We start from the raw sequence: 13,370 nt of genomic DNA, 5'->3' as shown, positions 1-13,370 counted from the left end.
CACGACGGCATAGGTGGCTTGGTGGGGAGTTTTGTGAAAAATGAAAGTCGTGATTTTTGAGATGTGAGGGTTGGAAAGGTCTACAAATGTCCCCAAATGAGTACTGTAAAAGTCTTGGTGCACGAAAGTTTTAAATTGGAAGGGTTTTACACATGGCCAATTTGGTCGGTGCATAGTGGCATTGCCATATGGCTTGGGGGGAGTTTTGTGAAAAAATGAAATTCGTGGTTTTTGAGATGTGATGGTTGAAAAGGCCTACAAATATCCCCAAATGAATACCATGAAATTCTTGGTGCACGAAAGTTTTGAGTTCGGAGGGGTTTGCACATGGCTAGGTTGTCGGTGTACCACGCATAGCTTGATTACTTGGTGGGGAGTTTTGTGAAAAAATAAAATTCGTGATTTTTGAGATGTGAGGGTTGGAAAGGCCTACAAATGTCTGCAAATGAATACCATGAAAATCTTGGTGCACGAAAGTTTTGAGTTCGGAGGGTTTTGCCCATGGCCAAGTTGGCGGTGCACGACGGCATAGGCGGCGTGGGGAGTTTTGTGAAAAATGAAATTCGTGATTTTTGTGATGTGAGCATTGGAAAGGTCTACAAATGTCCCCAAATGAGTACTGTAAAAGTCTTGGTGCACGAAAGTTTTAAATTAGAAGGGTTTTGCACATGGCCAATTTGGTCGGTGCATAGTGGCATTGCCATATGGCTTGGGGGGAGTTTTGTGAAAAAATGAAATTCGTGGTTTTTGAGATGTGAGGGTTGAAAAGGCCTACAAATATCCCCAAATGAATACCATGAAATTCTTGGTGCACGAAAGTTTTGAGTTCGGAGGGGTTTGCACATGGCTAGGTTGTCGGTGCACCACGCATAGCTTGATTGCTTGGTGGGGAGTTTTGTGAAAAAATGAAATTCGTGGTTTTTGAGATGTGAGGGTTGGAAAGGCCGACAAATGTCCCCAAATGAAGACCATTAAATTCCTTGTGAATGAAAGTTTTGAGTTCGGACGGTTTTGCACAGGGCCAAGGTTGGCGGTGCACCACGACATAACTAGATGGCTTGGTGGGGTGTTTTGTGAAAAAATGAAATTCGTGATTTTTGAGATGTGAGGATTGGAAAGGTCTACAATATCCCCAAATGAGTACTGTAAAAGTCTTGGTGCACGAAAGTTTTAAATTGGAAGGGTTTTGCACATGGCCAATTTGGTCGGTGCATAGTGGCATTGCCATATGGCTTGGGGGGAGTTTTGTGAAAAAATGAAATTCGTGGTTTTTGAGATGTGAGGGTTGAAAAGGCCTAAAAATATCCCCAAATGAATACCATGAAATTCTTGGTGCACGAAAGTTTTGAGTTCGTAGGGGTTTGCACATGGCTAGGTTGTCGGTGCACCACGCATAGCTTGATTGCTTGGTGGGGAGTTTTGTGAAATAATGAAATTCATGATTTTTGAGATGTGAGGGTTGGAAAGGCCTACAAATGTCCGCAAATGAATACCATGAAAATCTTGGTGGACGAAAGTTTTGAGTTCGGAGGGTTTTGCACATGGTCAAGGTTGGCGGTGCACGACGGCATAGGTGGCTTGGTGGGGAGTTTTGTGAAAAATGAAAGTCGTGATTTTTGAGATGTGAGGGTTGGAAAGGTCTACAAATGTCCCCAAATGAGTACTGTAAAAGTCTTGGTGCACGAAAGTTTTAAATTGGAAGGGTTTTACACATGGCCAATTTGGTCGGTGCATAGTGGCATTGCCATATGGCTTGGGGGGAGTTTTGTGAAAAATTGAAATTCGTGGTTTTTGAGATGTAATGGTTGAAAAGGCCTACAAATATCCCCAAATGAATACCATGAAATTCTTGGTGCACGAAAGTTTTGAGTTCGGAGGGGTTTGCACATGGCTAGGTTGTCGGTGCACCACGCATAGCTTGATTACTTGGTGGGGAGCTTTGTGAAAAAATGAAATTCGTGATTTTTGAGATGTGAGGGTTGGAAAGGCCTACAAATGTCTGAAAATGAATACCATGAAAATCTTGGTGCACGAAAGTTTTGAGTTCGGAGGGTTTTGCCCATGGCCAAGTTGGCGGTGCACGACGGCATAGGTGGCGTGGGGAGTTTTGTGAAAAATGAAATTCGTGATTTTTGTGATGTGAGCGTTGGAAAGGTCTACAAATGTCCCCAAATGAGTACTGTAAAAGTCTTGGTGCACGAAAGTTTTAAATTAGAAGGGTTTTGCACATGGCCAATTTGGTCGGTGCATAGTGGCATTGCCATATGGCTTGGGGGGAGTTTTGTGAAAAAATGAAATTCGTGGTTTTTGAGATGTGAGGGTTGAGAAGGCCTACAAATATCCCCAAATGAATACCATGAAATTCTTGGTGCACGAAAGTTTTGAGTTCGGAGGGGTTTGCACATGGCTAGGTTGTCGGTGCACCACGCATAGCTTGATTGCTTGGTGGGGAGTTTTGTGAAAAAATGAAATTCGTGGTTTTTGAGATGTGAGGGTTGGAAAGGCCGACAAATGTCCCCAAATGAAGACCATTAAATTCCTTGTGAATGAAAGTTTTGAGTTCGGAGGGTTTTGCACAGGGCCAAGGTTGGCGGTGCACCACGACATAACTAGATGGCTTGGTGGGGTGTTTTGTGAAAAAATGAAATTCGTGATTTTTGAGATGTGAGGATTGGAAAGGTCTACAATATCCCCAAATGAGTACTGTAAAAGTCTTGGTGCACGAAAGTTTTAAATTGGAAGGGTTTTGCACATGGCCAATTTGGTCGGTGCATAGTGGCATTGCCATATGGCTTGGGGGGAGTTTTGTGAAAAAATGAAATTCGTGGTTTTTGAGATGTGAGGGTTGAAAAGGCCTAAAAATATCCCCAAATGAATACCATGAAATTCTTGGTGCACGAAAGTTTTGAGTTCGTAGGGGTTTGCACATGGCTAGGTTGTCGGTGCACCACGCATAGCTTGATTGCTTGGTGGGGAGTTTTGTGAAATAATGAAATTCATGATTTTTGAGATGTGAGGGTTGGAAAGGCCTACAAATGTCCGCAAATGAATACCATGAAAATCTTGGTGGACGAAAGTTTTGAGTTCGGAGGGTTTTGCACATGGTCAAGGTTGGCGGTGCACGACGGCATAGGTGGCTTGGTGGGGAGTTTTGTGAAAAATGAAAGTCATGATTTTTGAGATATGAGGGTTGGAAAGGTCTACAAATGTCCCCAAATGAGTACTGTAAGAGTCTTGGTGCACGAAAGTTTTAAATTGGAAGGGTTTTACACATGGCCAATTTGGTCGGTGCATAGTGGCATTGCAGTATGGCTTGGGGGGAGTTTTGTGAAAAAATGAAATTCGTGGTTTTTGAGATGTGAGGGTTGAAAAGGCCTACAAATATCCCCAAATGAATACCATGAAATTCTTGGTGCACGAAAGTTTTGAGTTCGGAGGGGTTTGCACATGGCTAGGTTGTCAGTGCACCACGCATAGCTTGGTTGCTTGGTGGGGAGTTTTGTGAAAAAATGAAATTCGTGGTTTTTGAGATGTGAGGGTAGGAAAGGCCTAAAAATGTCCCTACATGAAGACCACTAAATTCTTGGTGAATGAAAGTTTTGAGTTCGGAGGGTTTTGCACAGGGCCAAGGTTGGCGGTGCACCACGACATAACTAGATGGCTTGGTGGGGTGTTTTGTGAAAAAATGAAATTCGTGATTTTTGAGATGTGAGGATTGGAAAGGTCTACAATATCCCCAAATGAGTATTGTAAAAGTCTTGGTGCACGAAAGTTTTAAATTGGAAGGGTTTTGCACATGGCCAATTTGGTCGGTGCATAGTGGCATTGCCATATGGCTTGGGGGGAGTTTTGTGAAAAAATGAAATTCGTGGTTTTTGAGATGTGAGGGTTGAAAAGGCCTAAAAATATCCCCAAATGAATACCATGAAATTCTTGGTGCACGAAAGTTTTGAGTTCGTAGGGGTTTGCACATGGCTAGGTGTTCGGTGCACCACGCATAGCTTGATTGCTTGGTGGGGAGTTTTGTGTAATAATGAAATTCGTGATTTTTGAGATGTGAGGGTTGGAAAGGCCTACAAATGTCCGCAAATGAATACCATGAAAATCTTGGTGGACGAAAGTTTTGAGTTCGGAGGGTTTTGCACATGGTCAAGGTTGGCGGTGCACGACGGCATAGGTGGCTTGGTGGGGAGTTTTGTGAAAAATGAAAGTCGTGATTTTTGAGATGTGAGGGTTGGAAAGGTCTACAAATGTCCCCAAATGAGTACTGTAAAAGTCTTGGTGCACGAAACTTTTAAATTGGAAGGGTTTTGCACATGGCCAATTTGGTCGGTGCATAGTGGCATTGCTATATGGCTTGGGGGGAGTTTTGTGAAAAAATGAAATTCGTGGTTTTTGAGATGTGAGGGTTGGAAAGGCCTACAAATATCCCCAAATGAATACCATGAAATTCTTGGTGCACGAAAGTTTTGAGTTCGGAGGGGTTTGCACATGGCTAAGTTGTCAATGCACCACGCATAGCTTGATTGCTTGGTGGGGAGTTTTGTGAAAAAATGAAATTCATGGTTTTTGAGATGTGAGGGTTGGAAAGGCCTAAAAATGTCCCCAAATGAAGACCATTAAATTCTTGGTGAATGAAAGTTTTGAGTTCGGAGGGTTTTGCACAGGGCCAAGGTTGGCGGTGCACCACGACATAACTAGATGGCTTGGTGGGGTGTTTTGTGAAAAAATGAAATTCGTGATTTTTGAGATGTGAGTATTGGAAAGGTCTACAATATCCCCAAATGAGTACTGTAAAAGTCTTGGTGCACGAAAGTTTTAAATTGGAAGGGTTTTGCACATGGCCAATTTGGTCGGTGCATAGTGGCATTGCCATATGGCTTGGGGGGAGTTTTGTGAAAAAATGAAATTCGTGGTTTTTGAGCTGTGAGGGTTGAAAAGGCCTACAAATATCCCCAAATGAATACCATGAAATTCTTGGTGCACGAAAGTTTTGAGTTCGGAGGGGTTTGCACATGGTCAAGGTTGGCGGTGCACGACGGCATAGGTGGCTTGGTTGGGAGTTTTGTGAAAAATGAAAGTCGTGATTTTTGAGATGTGAGGGTTGGAAAGGTCTACAAATGTCCCCAAATGAGTACTGTAAAAGTCTTGGTGCACGAAAGTTTTAAATTGGAAGGGTTTTGCACATGGCCAATTTGGTCGGTGCATAGTGGCATTGCCATATGGCATGGGGGAAGTTTTTTGAAAAAATGAAATTCGTGGTTTTTGAGATGTGAGGGTTGAAAAGGCCTACAAATATCCCCAAATGAACACCATGAAATTCTTGGTGCACGAAAGTTTTGAGTTCGGAGGGGTTTGCACATGGCTAGGTTGTCAGTGCACTACGCATAGCTTGATTGCTTGGTGGGGAGTTTTGTGAAAAAATGAAATTCGTGGTTTTTGAGATGTGAGGGTTGGAAAGGCCTACAAATATCCCCAAATGAAGACCATTAAATTCTTGGAGAATGAAAGTTTTGAGTTCATAGGGTTTTGCACAGGGCCAAGGTTGGCGGTGCACCACGACATAACTAGAGGGCTTGGTGGGGTGTTTTGTGAAAAAATGAAATTCGTGGTTTTTGAGATGTGAGGGTTGGAAAGGCCTAAAAATGTCCCCAAATGAAGACCATTAAGTTCTTGGTGCACGAAAGTTTTTAGTTTGGAGGGGTTTGCACATGGCAAGCTTGTCGGTGCACCACGGCATAACTTGATTGGTTGGTGGGGAGTTTTGTGAAAAAATGAAATTCGTGGTTTTTAAGATGTGAGGGTTGGAAAGGTCTAAAAATTTCCCCAAATGAAGACCATTATGTTCTTGGTGCACGAAAGTTATGAGTTGGAGGGGTTTGCCCATGGCAAGTTGGTGGTGCACGACGGCATAGGTGGCGTGGGGAGTTTTGTGAAAAATGAAATTCGTGATTTTTGTGATGTGAGCGTTGGAAAGGTCTACAAATGTCCCCAAATGAGTACTGTAAAAGTCTTGGTGCACGAAAGTTTTAAATTAGAAGGGTTTTGCACATGGCCAATTTGGTCGGTGCATAGTGGCATTGCCATATGGCTTGGGGGGAGTTTTGTGAAAAAATGAAATTCGTGGTTTTTGAGATGTGGGGGTTGAAAAGGCCTACAAATATCCCCAAATGAATACCATGAAATTCTTGGTGCACGAAAGTTTTGAGTTCGGAGGGGTTTGCACATGGCTAGGTTGTCGGTGCACCACGCATAGCTTGATTGCTTGGTGGGGAGTTTTGTGAAAAAATGAAATTCGTGGTTTTTGAGATGTGAGGGTTGGAAAGGCCGACAAATGTCCCCAAATGAAGACCATTAAATTCCTTGTGAATGAAAGTTTTGAGTTCGGAGGGTTTTGCACAGGGCCAAGGTTGGCGGTGCACCACGACATAACTAGATGGCTTGGTGGGGTGTTTTGTGAAAAAATGAAATTCGTGATTTTTGAGATGTGAGGATTGGAAAGGTCTACAATATCCCCAAATTGAGTACTGTAAAAGTCTTGGTGCACGAAAGTTTTAAATTGGAAGGGTTTTGCACATGGCCAATTTGGTCGGTGCATAGTGGCATTGCCATATGGCTTGGGGGGAGTTTTGTGAAAAAATGAAATTCGTGGTTTTTGAGATGTGAGGGTTGAAAAGGCCTAAAAATATCCCCAAATGAATACCATGAAATTCTTGGTGCACGAAAGTTTTGAGTTCGTAGGGGTTTGCACATGGCTAGGTTGTCGGTGCACCACGCATAGCTTGATTGCTTGGTGGGGAGTTTTGTGAAATAATGAAATTCATGATTTTTGAGATGTGAGGGTTGGAAAGGCCTACAAATGTCCGCAAATGAATACCATGAAAATCTTGGTGGACGAAAGTTTTGAGTTCGGAGGGTTTTGCACATGGTCAAGGTTGGCGGTGCACGACGGCATAGGTGGCTTGGTGGGGAGTTTTGTGAAAAATGAAAGTCATGATTTTTGAGATATGAGGGTTGGAAAGGTCTACAAATGTCCCCAAATGAGTACTGTAAGAGTCTTGGTGCACGAAAGTTTTAAATTGGAAGGGTTTTACACATGGCCAATTTGGTCGGTGCATAGTGGCATTGCAGTATGGCTTGGGGGGAGTTTTGTGAAAAAATGAAATTCGTGGTTTTTGAGATGTGAGGGTTGAAAAGGCCTACAAATATCCCCAAATGAATACCATGAAATTCTTTGTGCACGAAAGTTTTGAGTTCGGAGGGGTTTGCACATGGCTAGGTTGTCAGTGCACCACGCATAGCTTGATTGCTTGGTGGGGAGTTTTGTGAAAAAATGAAATTCGTGGTTTTTGAGATGTGAGGGTAGGAAAGGCCTAAAAATGTCCCCAAATGAAGACCACTAAATTCTTGGTGAATGAAAGTTTTGAGTTCGGAGGGTTTTGCACAGGGCCAAGGTTGGCGGTGCACCACGACATAACTAGATGGCTTGGTGGGGTGTTTTGTGAAAAAATGAAATTCGTGATTTTTGAGATGTGAGGATCGGAAAGGTCTACAATATCCCCAAATGAGTATTGTAAAAGTCTTGGTGCACGAAAGTTTTAAATTGGAAGGGTTTTGCACATGGCCAATTTGGTCGGTGCATAGTGGCATTGCCATATGGCTTGGGGGGAGTTTTGTGAAAAAATGAAATTCGTGGTTTTTGAGATGTGAGGGTTGGAAAGGCCTAAAAATATCCCCAAATGAATACCATGAAATTCTTGGTGCACGAAAGTTTTGAGTTCGTAGGGGTTTGCACATGGCTAGGTGTTCGGTGCACCACGCATAGCTTGATTGCTTGGTGGGGAGTTTTGTGTAATAATGAAATTCGTGATTTTTGAGATGTGAGGGTTGGAAAGGCCTACAAATGTCCGCAAATGAATACCATGAAAATCTTGGTGGACGAAAGTTTTGAGTTCGGAGGGTTTTGCACATGGTCAAGGTTGGCGGTGCACGACGGCATAGGTGGCTTGGTGGGGAGTTTTGTGAAAAATGAAAGTCGTGATTTTTGAGATGTGAGGGTTGGAAAGGTCTACAAATGTCCCCAAATGAGTACTGTAAAAGTCTTGGTGCACGAAACTTTTAAATTGGAAGGGTTTTGCACATGGCCAATTTGGTCGGTGCATAGTGGCATTGCCATATGGCTTGGGGGGAGTTTTGTGAAAAAATGAAATTCGTGGTTTTTGAGATGTGAGGGTTGGAAAGGCCTACAAATATCCCCAAATGAATACCATGAAATTCTTGGTGCACGAAAGTTTTGAGTTCGGAGGGGTTTGCACATGGCTAGGTTCTCAGTGCACCACGCATAGCTTGATTGCTTGGTGGGGAGTTTTGTGAAAAAATGAAATTCATGGTTTTTGAGATGTGAGGGTTGGAAAGGCCTAAAAATGTCCCCAAATGAAGACCATTAAATTCTTGGTGAATGAAAGTTTTGAGTTCGGAGGGTTTTGCACAGGGCCAAGGTTGGCGGTGCACCACGACATAACTAGATGGCTTGGTGGGGTGTTTTGTGAAAAAATGAAATTCATGATTTTTGAGATGTGAGGATTGGAAAGGTCTACAATATCCCCAAATGAGTACTGTAAAAGTCTTGGTGCACGAAAGTTTTAAATTGGAAGGGTTTTGCACATGGCCAATTTGGTCGGTGCATAGTGGCATTGCCATATGGCTTGGGGGGAGTTTTGTGAAAAAATGAAATTCGTGGTTTTTGAGCTGTGAGGGTTGAAAAGGCCTACAAATATCCCCAAATGAATACCATGAAATTCTTGGTGCACGAAAGTTTTGAGTTCGGAGGGGTTTGCACATGGTCAAGGTTGGCGGTGCACGACGGCATAGGTGGCTTGGTTGGGAGTTTTGTGAAAAATGATAGTCGTGATTTTTGAGATGTGAGGGTTGGAAAGGTCTACAAATGTCCCCAAATGAGTACTGTAAAAGTCTTGGTGCACGAAAGTTTTAAATTGGAAGGGTTTTGCACATGGCCAATTTGGTCGGTGCATAGTGGCATTGCCATATGGCTTGGGGGGAGTTTTGTGAAAAAATGAAATTCGTGGTTTTTGAGATGTGAGGGTTCAAAAGGCCTACAAATATCCCCAAATGAACACCATGAAATTCTTGGTGCACGAAAGTTTTGAGTTCGGAGGGGTTTGCACATGGCTAGGTTGTCAGTGCACTACGCATAGCTTGATTGCTTGGTGGGGAGTTTTGTGAAAAAATGAAATTCGTGGTTTTTGAGATGTGAGGGTTGGAAAGGCCTACAAATATCCCCAAATGAAGACCATTAAATTCTTGGAGAATGAAAGTTTTGAGTTCATAGGGTTTTGCACAGGGCCAAGGTTGGCGGTGCACCACGACATAACTAGAGGGCTTGGTGGGGTGTTTTGTGAAAAAATGAAATTCGTGGTTTTTGAGATGTGAGGGTTGGAAAGGCCTAAAAATGTCCCCAAATGAAGACCATTAAGTTCTTGGTGCACGAAAGTTTTTAGTTTGGAGGGGTTTGCACATGGCAAGCTTGTCGGTGCACCACGGCATAACTTGATTGGTTGGTGGGGAGTTTTGTGAAAAAATGAAATTCGTGGTTTTTGAGATGTGAGGGTTGGAAAGGTCTAAAAATTTCCCCAAATGAAGACCATTATGTTCTTGGTGCACGAAAGTTTTGAGTTGGAGGGGTTTGCCCATGGCAAGCTTGTCGGCGCACCACTGCATAACTTGATTGGTTGGTGGGGAGTTTTGTGAAAATATGAAATTCGTGGTTTTTGAGATGTGAGGGTTGGAAAGGCTTACAAATCTCCCCAAATGAAGACCATTAAATTCTTGATGCATGAAAGTTTTGAGTTCGGAGGGGTTTGCACATGGCAAGCTTGTCGTTGCACCACGGCATAACTTGGTTGGTTGGTGGGGAGTTTTGTGAAAAAATAAATTCGTGGTTTTATTGATGTGAGGGTTGGAAAGGCTTACAAATTTCCCCAAATGAAGACCATGAAATACTTGGTGCACGAAAGTTTTGGGTTCGGAGGGCTTTGCACATGGCCAAAGTTGGCGGTGCACCACGGCATAGCTAGATTGCTTGGTGGGTAGTTTTTTGAAAAAATGAAATTCGTGGTTTTTGAGATGTGAGGGTTGGAAAGGCCTAAAAATGTCCCCAAATGAAGACCATTAAATTCTTGGTGAATGAAAGTTTTTAGTTCGGAGGGTTTTGCACAGGGCCAAGGTTGGCGGTGCACCACGACATAACTAGATGGCTTGGTGGGGTGTTTTGTGAAAAAATGAAATTCGTGATTTTTGAGATGTGAGGATTGGAAAGGTCTACAATATCCCCAAATGAGTACTGTAAAAGTCTTGGTGCACGAAAGTTTTAAATTGGAAGGGTTTTGCACATGGCCAATTTGGTCGGTGCATAGTGGCATTGCCATATGGCTTGGGGGGAGTTTTTGTGAAAAAATGAAATTCGTGGTTTTTGAGATGTGAGGATTGAAAAGGCCTACAAATATCCCCAAATGAATACCATGAAATTCTTGGTGCACGAAAGTTTTGAGTTCGGAGGGGTTTGCACGTGAAAAATGAAAGTCGTGATTTTTGAGATGTGAGGGTTGGAAAGGTCTACAAATGTCCCCAAATGAGTACTGTAAAAGTCTTGGTGCACGAAAGTTTTAAATTGGAAGGGTTTTGCACATGGCCAATTTGGTCGGTGCATAGTGGCATTGCCATATGGCTTGGGGGGAGTTTTGTGAAAAAATGAAATTCGTGGTTTTTGAGATGTGAGGGTTGAAAAGGCCTACAAATATCCCCAAATGGATACCATGAAATTCTTGGTGCATGAAAGTTTTGAGTTCGGAGGGGTTTGCACATGGCTAGGTTGTCAGTGCACCACGCATAGCTTGATTGCTTGGTGGGGAGTTTTGTGAAAAAATGAAATTCGTGATTTTTGAGATGTGAGGGTTGGAAAGGCCTACAAATATCCCCAAATGAAGACCATTAAATTCTTGGAGAATGAAAGTTTTGAGTTCATAGGGTTTTGCACAGGACCAAGGTTGGCGGTGCACCACGACATAACTAGAGGGCTTGGTGGGGTGTTTTGTGAAAAAATGAAATTCGTGGTTTTTGAGATGTGAGGGTTGGAAAGGCCTAAAAATGTCCCCAAATGAAGACCATTAAGTTCTTGGTGCACGAAAGTTTTTAGTTTGGAGGGGTTTGCACATGGCAAGCTTGTCGGTGCACCACGGCATAACTTGATTGGTTGGTGGGGAGTTTTGTGAAAAAATGAAATTCGTGGTTTTTGAGATGTGAGGGTTGGAAAGGCCTAAAAATGTCCCCAAATGAAGACCATTAAGTTCTTGGTGCACGAAAGTTTTGAGTTGGAGGGGTTTGCCCATGGCAAACTTGTCGGCGCACCATTGCATAACTTGATTGGTTGGTGGGGAGTTTTGTGAAAAAATGAAATTCGTGGTTTTTGAGATGTGAGGGTAGGAAAGGCTTACAAATCTCCCCAAATGAAGACCATTAAATTCTTGATGCATGAAAGTTTTGAGTTCGGAGGGGTTTGCACATGGCAAGCTTGTCGTTGCACCACGGCATAACTTGGTTGGTTGGTAGGGAGTTTTGTGAAAAAATAAATTCGTGGTTTTTCTGATGTGAGGGTTGGAAAGGGTTACAAATTTCCCCAAATGAAGACCATGAAATTCTTGGTGCACGAAAGTTTTGGGTTCGGAGGGCTTTGCACATGGCCAAAGTTGGCAGTGCACCACGGCATAGCTAGATTGCTTGGTGGGTAGTTTTTTGAAAAAATGAAATTCGTGGTTTTTGAGATGTGAGGGTTGGAAAGGCCTACAAATGTCCCCAAATGAAGAGCATTAAATTCTTGGTGAATGAAAGTTTTGAGTTCGGAGGGTTTTGCACATGGCCAAGGTTGGCGGTGCACCACGACATAACTAGATGGCTTGGTGGGGTGTTTTGTGAAAAAATGAAATTCGTGATTTCTGAGATGTGAGGGTTGGAAAGGCCTACAAATGTCAGCAAATGAATACCATGAAAATCTTGGTGCACGAAAGTTTTGAGTTCGGCGGGTTTTGCACATGGCCATGGTTGGCGGTGCACGACGGCACAAGTGGCTTGGTGGGGCGTTTTTGTGAAAAAATGAAATTCGTGATTTTTGAGATGTGAGGGTTGGAAAAGGCTACAAATGTCCTGAAATGAATACCATGAAATTCTTGGTGCATGAAAGTTTTGAGTTCGGAGGGGTTTGCACATGGCAAGCTTGTCGGTGCACCCCGGCATAGCTTGATTGCTTGGTGGGGAGTTTTGTGAAAAAATGAAATTCATGGTTTTTGAGATGTGAGGGTTGGAAAGGCCTAAAAATGTCCCCAAATAAAGACCATTAAGTTCTTGGTGCACGAAAGTTTTGAGTTTGGAGGGGTTTGCACATGACAAGCTTGTCGGTGCACCACTGCATAACTTGATTGGTTGGTGGGGAGTGTTGTGAAAAAATGAAATTCGCGGTTTTTGAGATGTGATGGTTGGAAAGGCTTACAAATTTCCCCAAATGAAGACCATTAAATTCTTGGTGCATGAAAGTTTTGAGTTCGGAAGGGTTTTCACATGGCAAGCTTGTCGGTGCACCACGACATAACTTGATTGGTTGGTGGGGAGTTTTGTGAAAAAACGAAATTCGTGGTTTTTGAGATGTGAGGGTTGGAAATGCCTACAAATGTCCCCAAATGAATACCATGAAATTCTTGGTGCACGAAAATTTTGAGTTCGGAGGGGTTTGCACATGGCCAAGGTTGTCGGTGCACCATGGCATAGCTAGATTGGTTGGTTGGGAATTTTTATGAAAAAATGAAATTCGTGGTTTTTGAGATGTGAGGGTTGGAAATTCCTACAAATGTCCCCAAATGAATACCATGAAAATCTTGGTGCACGAAAGTTTTGAGTTCAGAGGGTTTTGCACATGGCCAAGATTGGCGGTGCACGACGGCATAGGTGGCTTGGTGGGGAGTTTTGTGAAAAAATGAAATTCGTGATTTTTTAGATATGAGGGTTGGAAAGGCCTACAAATGTCCCCAAATGAATACCATGAAATTCTTGGTGCACGAAAGTTTTGAGTTCGGAGGGTTTGTCACTTGGCCAAGTTGGTTGGTGCATAGTGGCATTGCCATATGGCTTGGGGTGAGTTTTGTGAAAAAATGAAATTCGTGGTTTTTGAGATGTGAGGGTTGAAAAGGCCTACAAATATCCCCAAATGAATACCATGAAATTCTTGGTGCACGAAAGTTTTGAGTTCGGAGGGGTTTGTACGTGGCTAGGTTGTCGGTGCACCACGCATAGCTTGATTGCTTGGT

The sequence above is a fragment of the Vigna unguiculata genome, chromosome 10 (genome assembly GCF_037176805.1).
Source record: "Vigna unguiculata cultivar grain cowpea cultivar isolate G323 ecotype 2 chromosome 10, ASM3717680v1, whole genome shotgun sequence".
Lineage (NCBI taxonomy): Eukaryota > Viridiplantae > Streptophyta > Magnoliopsida > Fabales > Fabaceae > Vigna > Vigna unguiculata.
Note: the sequence above shows the minus strand (reverse complement) of the source record.